Raw genomic sequence first — 7,342 nt, 5'->3', positions numbered from 1 at the left:
CCTGGTTCGAGCCCAGGTTGGGGCGAAGAGAGGGACGGAACCTACACTGTTACACACACACACACACACACACACTGTGCACACACACACACACACACACTGTAAACAAACACACACACTCACCCTCCCTCCCTCCCAGGTGACTAACTCTGCCGTGCCCTCTGTCTCCTTTCCTCTGAAATAAGGATTCACGGCAGGCCATGACCAGAGCCTGTGCTGGCAGAGAGAAAATCCACTCCTCTCTGGAGGGTAATGGGTCATACATACCTACAGCAGGCCCTGACCTGACCCTGTGCTGGCAGAGAGAGAACCCACTCCTCTCTGGAGGATAATGGGTCATACATACCTACAGCAGGCCCTGACCTGACCCTGTGCTGGCAGAGAGAGAACCCACTCCTCTCTGGAGGGTAATGGGTCATACATAACTACAGCAGGCCCTGACCAGACCCTGTGCTGGCAGAGAGAGAACCCACTCCTCTCTGGAGGGTAATGGGTCATACATACCTACAGCAGGCCCTGACCAGACCCTGTGCTGGCAGAGAGAGAACCCACTCCTCTCTGGAGGGTAATGGATCATACATACCTACAGCACGGCCATTCTCTTTTACACTAATAATATGTATGTTCTTTTCAAAAGACTTGAGTGTTTAATTGAGTCTGACCCGGAGTGCCAAATGGGAAGAGGTGGCACTTTTGGGTCTATTCCTTTGGTTCCATTGCCCTAGTGAAAATCAATCAAGCAAAGCTAAAATACTTGAAGGAAAACAAATACAGTTTGAACCCAGATTTCTTCTGTCCTAACAGTCAGGCAAACCACACTGTGGATCAGTGTTTTTGGACTAGAGGTGGAGAGGTGAGAGGTTTGTCATCAGAGACCTTGATCAGTTGCCATTTTTACATCTCTACCGAGAATTGGACTTTAAAGGTCATGTTCATTACTGATGAATGATGTCTTGCACTTATGTAATAAAAGGATGGGTCTGCTCATGACTTGGGTAAATGATTCATTGCTACTCACAACAATGTGACTGTTCTGACTACTTTCAGGCATACTGTTGTTCCAACAAGAGATTGACTCATATTTTGATGGGGCATTGGGATACAGACAGACAGACAGACAGACAGACAGACAGACAGACAGACAGACAGACAGACAGACAGACAGACAGACAGGCAGAACAACAAACAGACAGACAGAACGACAGAACGGCAAAAAGGCAGACAGACAGACAGAATGAATGACAGACAGACCAACAGACAGACAGAACGACAGACAGACAGAATGGCAGACAGACTGGCAGGCAGAACGACAGGCAGACTGACAGACTGGCAGACAGACAGGCAGGCAGAATGACAGACAGACAGGCAGGCAGAACGACAGGCAGGCAGGCAGACAGACAGACAGGCTGACAGACAGACAGACAGGCTGACAGACAGACAGTTAGGCAGGCAGAACGTCAGACAGACAGACAGACAGACAGACAGACAGACAGACAGACAGACAGACAGACAGACAGACAGACAGACAGACAGACAGACAGACAGGCAGAACAACAAACAGACAGACAGAACGACAGAACGGCAAAAAGGCAGACAGACAGACAGAATGAATGACAGACAGACCAACAGACAGACAGAACGACAGACAGACAGAATGGCAGACAGACTGGCAGGCAGAACGACAGGCAGACTGACAGACTGGCAGACAGACAGGCAGGCAGAATGACAGACAGACAGGCAGGCAGAACGACAGGCAGGCAGGCAGACAGACAGACAGGCTGACAGACAGACAGACAGGCTGACAGACAGACAGTTAGGCAGGCAGAACGTCAGGCAGACAGACAGGCAGAATGACAGACAGGCAGGCAGAATGACAGACAGGCAGACACAGACAGACAGACAGACAGACAGACAGACAGACAGACAGACAGACAGACAGACAGACAGACAGACAGACAGGCAGACAGACAGACAGACAGACAGACAGACAGACAGACAGACAGACAGACAGACAGACAGACAGACAGACAGACAGGCTGACAGACAGACAGACAGACAGTTAGGCAGGCAGAACGTCAGGCAGACAGACAGACAGACAGACAGACAGACAGACAGGCAGTCAGGCAGGCAGACAGACAGACAGACAGACAGACAGAATGACAGACAGACAGGCAGGCAGAATGACAGACAGGCAGGCAGGCAGGCAGGCAGACAGACAGGCTGACAGACAGACAGACAGACAGACAGACAGACAGACAGACAGACAGACAGACAGACAGAACGACAGACAGACAGAACGGCAAAAAGGCAGACAGACAGACAGAATGAATGACAGACAGACCAACAGACAGACAGAACGACAGACAGACAGAGTGGCAGACAGACTGGCAGGCAGAACGACAGGCAGACTGACAGACTGGCAGACAGACAGGCAGGCAGAATGACAGGCAGGCAGGCAGACAGACAGACAGGCTGACAGACAGACAGTTAGGCAGGCAGAACGTCAGGCAGACAGACAGGCAGAATGACAGACAGGCAGGCAGAATGACAGGCAGACAGACAGACAGACAGACAGACAGACAGACAGACAGACAGGCTGACAGACAGACAGACAGTTAGGCAGGCAGAACGTCAGGCAGACAGACAGGCTGACAGGCAGGCAGAATGACAGACAGGCAGGCAGAACAACAGGCAGGCAGACAGACAGACAGACAGACAGACAGACAGACAGACAGACAGACAGACAGACAGACAGGCAGTCAGGCAGGCAGGCTGACAGACAGACAGACAGACAGACAGGCTGACAGACATACAGGCAGGCAGAATGACAGACAGACAGGCAGGCAGGCAGACAGACAGACAGACAGGCTGACAGACAGGCTGACAGACAGGCTGACAGACAGACAGACAGACAGACAGGCAGGCAGGCAGGCAGAACGTCAGACAGGCAGGCAGAACGACAGGCAGACAGACAGGCTGACAGACAAACAGGCAGGCAGGCAGACAAAGGTGCTTTTCTTTCCTCTCTTTCACCTAAGATTCCTCCTCTTCGAGTACATCTAAACAAAATGACAGACAAACAGAAGAGCTCTGGTCACCTCTGCTTCTGCAGGCCCTGGTACAGTAAGTGTTATATTTGTGGAATTCCCCCGTAACAGGGAGAATGACTAAACACCTGTGATAATTAATACCTGCCTGTGGTTAGTGTTGTGGTGATAAGCTGTTGTGCTGTTTATCATGCTGTCTATCTGGTGGTCCCCGGGTGTTGTGTATTATTAATGGTGTGGAAAACCATACGCTTTTCAGTAACTGGTGGAGGTCTGCCAGGGCATACCAGGGAAAGACATGGAGTTCTGAATGAAAGACATGGAGTTCTGAATGAAAGACGGAGTTCTGAATGAAAGACGGAGTTCTGAATGAAAGACACGGAGTTCTGAATGAAAGACGGAGTTCTGAATGAAAGACGGAGTTCTGAATGAAAGACATGGAGTTCTGAATGAAAGACGGAGTTCTGAATGAAAGACATGGAGTTCTGAATGAAAGACGGAGTTCTGAATGAAAGACATGGAGTTCTGAATGAAAGAGAACACTATTATTTGTCATCTCTATGGAGAGTCTTTAGGAGTCAACGAGGACATGTACTTGTACATAAGACATTAATTTGTGTCCAAATCTTACTTGATTATTTTCCTGCTGCCTTTCTCATGTGCTGCACAGAGTGTAGATTTTCCCACAAATAACTTTGGGTCTCCAAAGGCTAGTTACTATACTGGTGGTCTAGTTACTATACTGGTAGTCTAGTTACTGTACTGGTAGTCTAGTTACTGTACTGGTAGTCTAGTTACTATACTGGTAGTCTAGTTACTGTACTGGGTAGTCTAGTTACTGTACTGGTAGTCTAGTTACTATACTGGTAGTCTAGTTACTATACTGGTAGTCTAGTTACTATACTGGTAGTCTAGTTACTATACTGGTGGTCTAGTTACTATACTGGTAGTCTAGTTACTATACTGGTAGTCTAGTTACTATACTGGTAGTCTAGTTACTGTACTGGTAGTCTAATTACTGTACTGGTAGTCTAATTACTGTACTGGTAGTTTAGTTACTATACTGGTGGTCTAGTTACTATACTGGTGGTCTAGTTACTATACTGGTAGTCTAATTACTGTACTGGTAGTCTAGTTACTATACTGGTAGTCTAGTTACTATACTGGTAGTCTAGTTACTATACTGGTAGTCTAGTTACTATACTGGTGGTCTAGTTACTATACTGGTAGTTTAGTTACTGTACTGGTAGTCTAGTTACTGTACTGGTAGTCTAGTTACTATACTGGTAGTCCAGTTACTATACTGGTAGTCTAGTTACTATACTGGTAGTCTAGTTACTATACTGGTGGTCTAGTTACTATACTGGTAGTTTAGTTACTGTACTGGTAGTCTAGTTACTATACTGGTAGTCTAGTTACTATACTGGTAGTCTAGTTACTATACTGGTGGTCTAGTTACTATACTGGTAGTTTAGTTACTGTACTGGTAGTCTAGTTACTGTACTGATAGTCTAGTTACTATACTGGTAGTCTAGTTACTATACTGGTGGTCAGAGAGTCCAAATATGCATGTACTGTACAGTATACTCATGTGTAAGTTGATGGTGTTTACAAAATAACCTGTCAATGCTAACATTACAGTACAGTTTCCAGCTGCAGCAGTATTACAGTACAGTATCATTTACATTTACATTTTAGTCATTTAGCAGACGCTCTTATCCAGAGCGACTTACAGTAGTGAATGCATACATTTCATACATTAATCTGCAGCAGTATTAAAGTACAGTATCCAGCAGTATTACAGTACAGCATCCATCTGCAGCAGTATTACAGTCCAGTATCTATCTGCAGCAGTATTACAGTCCAGTATCCAGCAGTATTACAGTACAGTATCCATCTGCAGCAGTATTACAGTCCATTATCCATCTGCAGCAGTATTACAGTACAGTATCCATCTGCAGCAGTATTACAGTCCATTATCCATCTGCAGCAGTATTACAGTACAGTATCCATCTGCAGCAGTATTACAGTCCATTATCCATCTGCAGCAGTATTACAGTACAGCATCCATCTGCAGCTGTTTAAAGTACAGTATCCAGCAGTATTACAGTACAGTATCCATCTGCAGTAGTATTACAGTACAGCATCCATCTGTAGCAGTATTACAGTACAGTATCTATCTGCAGCAGCATTCAAGTACAGTATCCAGCAGTATTAGAGTACAGTATCCATCTGCAGCAGTATTACAGTACAGTATCCAGCAGTATTACAGTACATTATCCATCTGCAGCAGCATTAAAGTACAGTAGCCAGCAGTATTACAGTACCGTATCCTGCAGTATTACAGTACAGTATCCATCTGCAGCAGTAGTACAGTACAGTATCCAGCAGTATTAGAGTACCGTATCCATCTGCAGCAGTATTATAGTACATAATCCATCTGCAGCAATATTACAGTACAGCATCCATCTGCAGCATTATTACAGTACAGCATCCATCTGCAGCAGCATTTAAGTACAGTATCCAGCAGTATTACAGGACAGTTTCCATCTGCAGCAGTATTACACACAGTTTCCATCTGCAGCAGCATTAAAGTACAGTATCCACCAGTATTGCAGTACAGTATCCATCTGCAGCAGTATTACAGTACAGTATACAGCTGCAGCAGTATTATAGTGCGGTATCCAGCTGCAGCAGTATTACAGTACAGTATCCACAGCTACAGCAGGCATCTGGCTACACCCCTGTCCTGGACGTGAGAAAAGCAAACAGTCTGAGACCTGAAGATTTACATTAGTTCCCTGAGCTAATGCCTTGACTGTAGCACAGCAGGCTAACACAGTCGGTCGCCCTGTCATGCCATTATTGCTTCAGCATCACTTTACTGTGCTGAAGTATATCTGATGAGAGGTTCAGACCTGTCGTTGACCACCTGTCCAGGTATTTCAGTAACTCACCCCTCCCGCCTCCTTCCTCCTCCTTTCTCCTTCCTCTCTAATACCTAATAAAAAAAGCCATCAGTGTGTTCACCCAAGACGTGACTGTGCCCTGGCCAGACCTTAGGTTGGACTCAGTCTGCACTGAGGAACAGGAATATGTTGTCACAAGCCACATTGCATGGTGTTAAATGAAGTCAAAATATAAGAGTGTTTTCTTGACTTGGATCCATCAGCCTGTTAGACAATTAGAAGGTCATTCTGTGCCAAGCTTCTTTTCAATAGGATTCCACCGTTCCACAGACAATGTCAGTTGCATTCCAGAACTCGGCAGCGGATTGGAAAAAAAATTGCTCTGGTTGTTTTGAATGTGAATCATCTGGTCATTTGGCAGCTTAGAGGCAGAGCTGTCGATTCCATCTAACTTCTGTGCTGATGGTGAAATTATTTGGTGAAAGGTTTTTCAGGTCACACCAGATCGACTTCAGTATTCAATGTTTGTCCAGGTCCCCAGGACGCTAGGAAATGTCATCAGTACTATCCACTAGGGCACGCCGAGCATCTATTACCGTCTAGAAGGGCTTGAAACGCACACTCCGATTCCGAGGGATCGGGGGTTCAATTCCAGTACTAGGCACTAGTTTTTATTTTTTCTGTTTCAACCCTTTTCAAAACCTTAACTCTTACCTTGACCATTCGGAATTAATGCCTAAACTTAACCGTCAAAATGTGATGTTTATTCCCTCCTGGACAAACATTAAACACTGAAGAGAGACTGTGAGATCTTGTTGCCAGGGATAGCGTAATCAATATTTTACTCGTTATATTATCCACACTCTTGACGAAAAGTGCTATCTAGAACCTAAAAGGGTCCTTCAGCTGTCCCCTTTGTAGAACCCTTTATGATACTAGGTAGAACCCTTTTGGGTTCCATGTAGAATCTTTTCCACAGAGGGTTCTACATGAAATCCAAACGGGTTCTACCTGGAACCAAAAAAGGTTCTTGTATCGGGACATCCGAAGAGCCCTTTTGGAACCTTTTTTTCTAAGAGTGTCCCTCAGACCTGTAATAGACGCTTGTTTGATGCCATGCTGTGATAGCTGCCATGATACACTCGGCTGGACGGTCTGCATGTATCAAGCGTCTCAGAGTAGTGCTAGTCCAGGATGTAGTCTTATTCATTGTGATCGAAATAACAAAACTCATCCTAAATCAGCACTCCTACGCCGAGACACAGCAGCTGAAAGGCTGTGTTAAGTCAGACAAGTGCTGTGGATGCCTGTAGATAAAGGACGTGGTACTTTGGCTATAACTCAAACAGCATCTGCTCCCTGCTGTCAAGGGAACCGTACATTATG

This window comes from Salmo salar, chromosome ssa06 (genome assembly GCF_905237065.1).
Source record: "Salmo salar chromosome ssa06, Ssal_v3.1, whole genome shotgun sequence".
Classification (NCBI taxonomy): domain Eukaryota; kingdom Metazoa; phylum Chordata; class Actinopteri; order Salmoniformes; family Salmonidae; genus Salmo; species Salmo salar.
Note: the sequence above shows the minus strand (reverse complement) of the source record.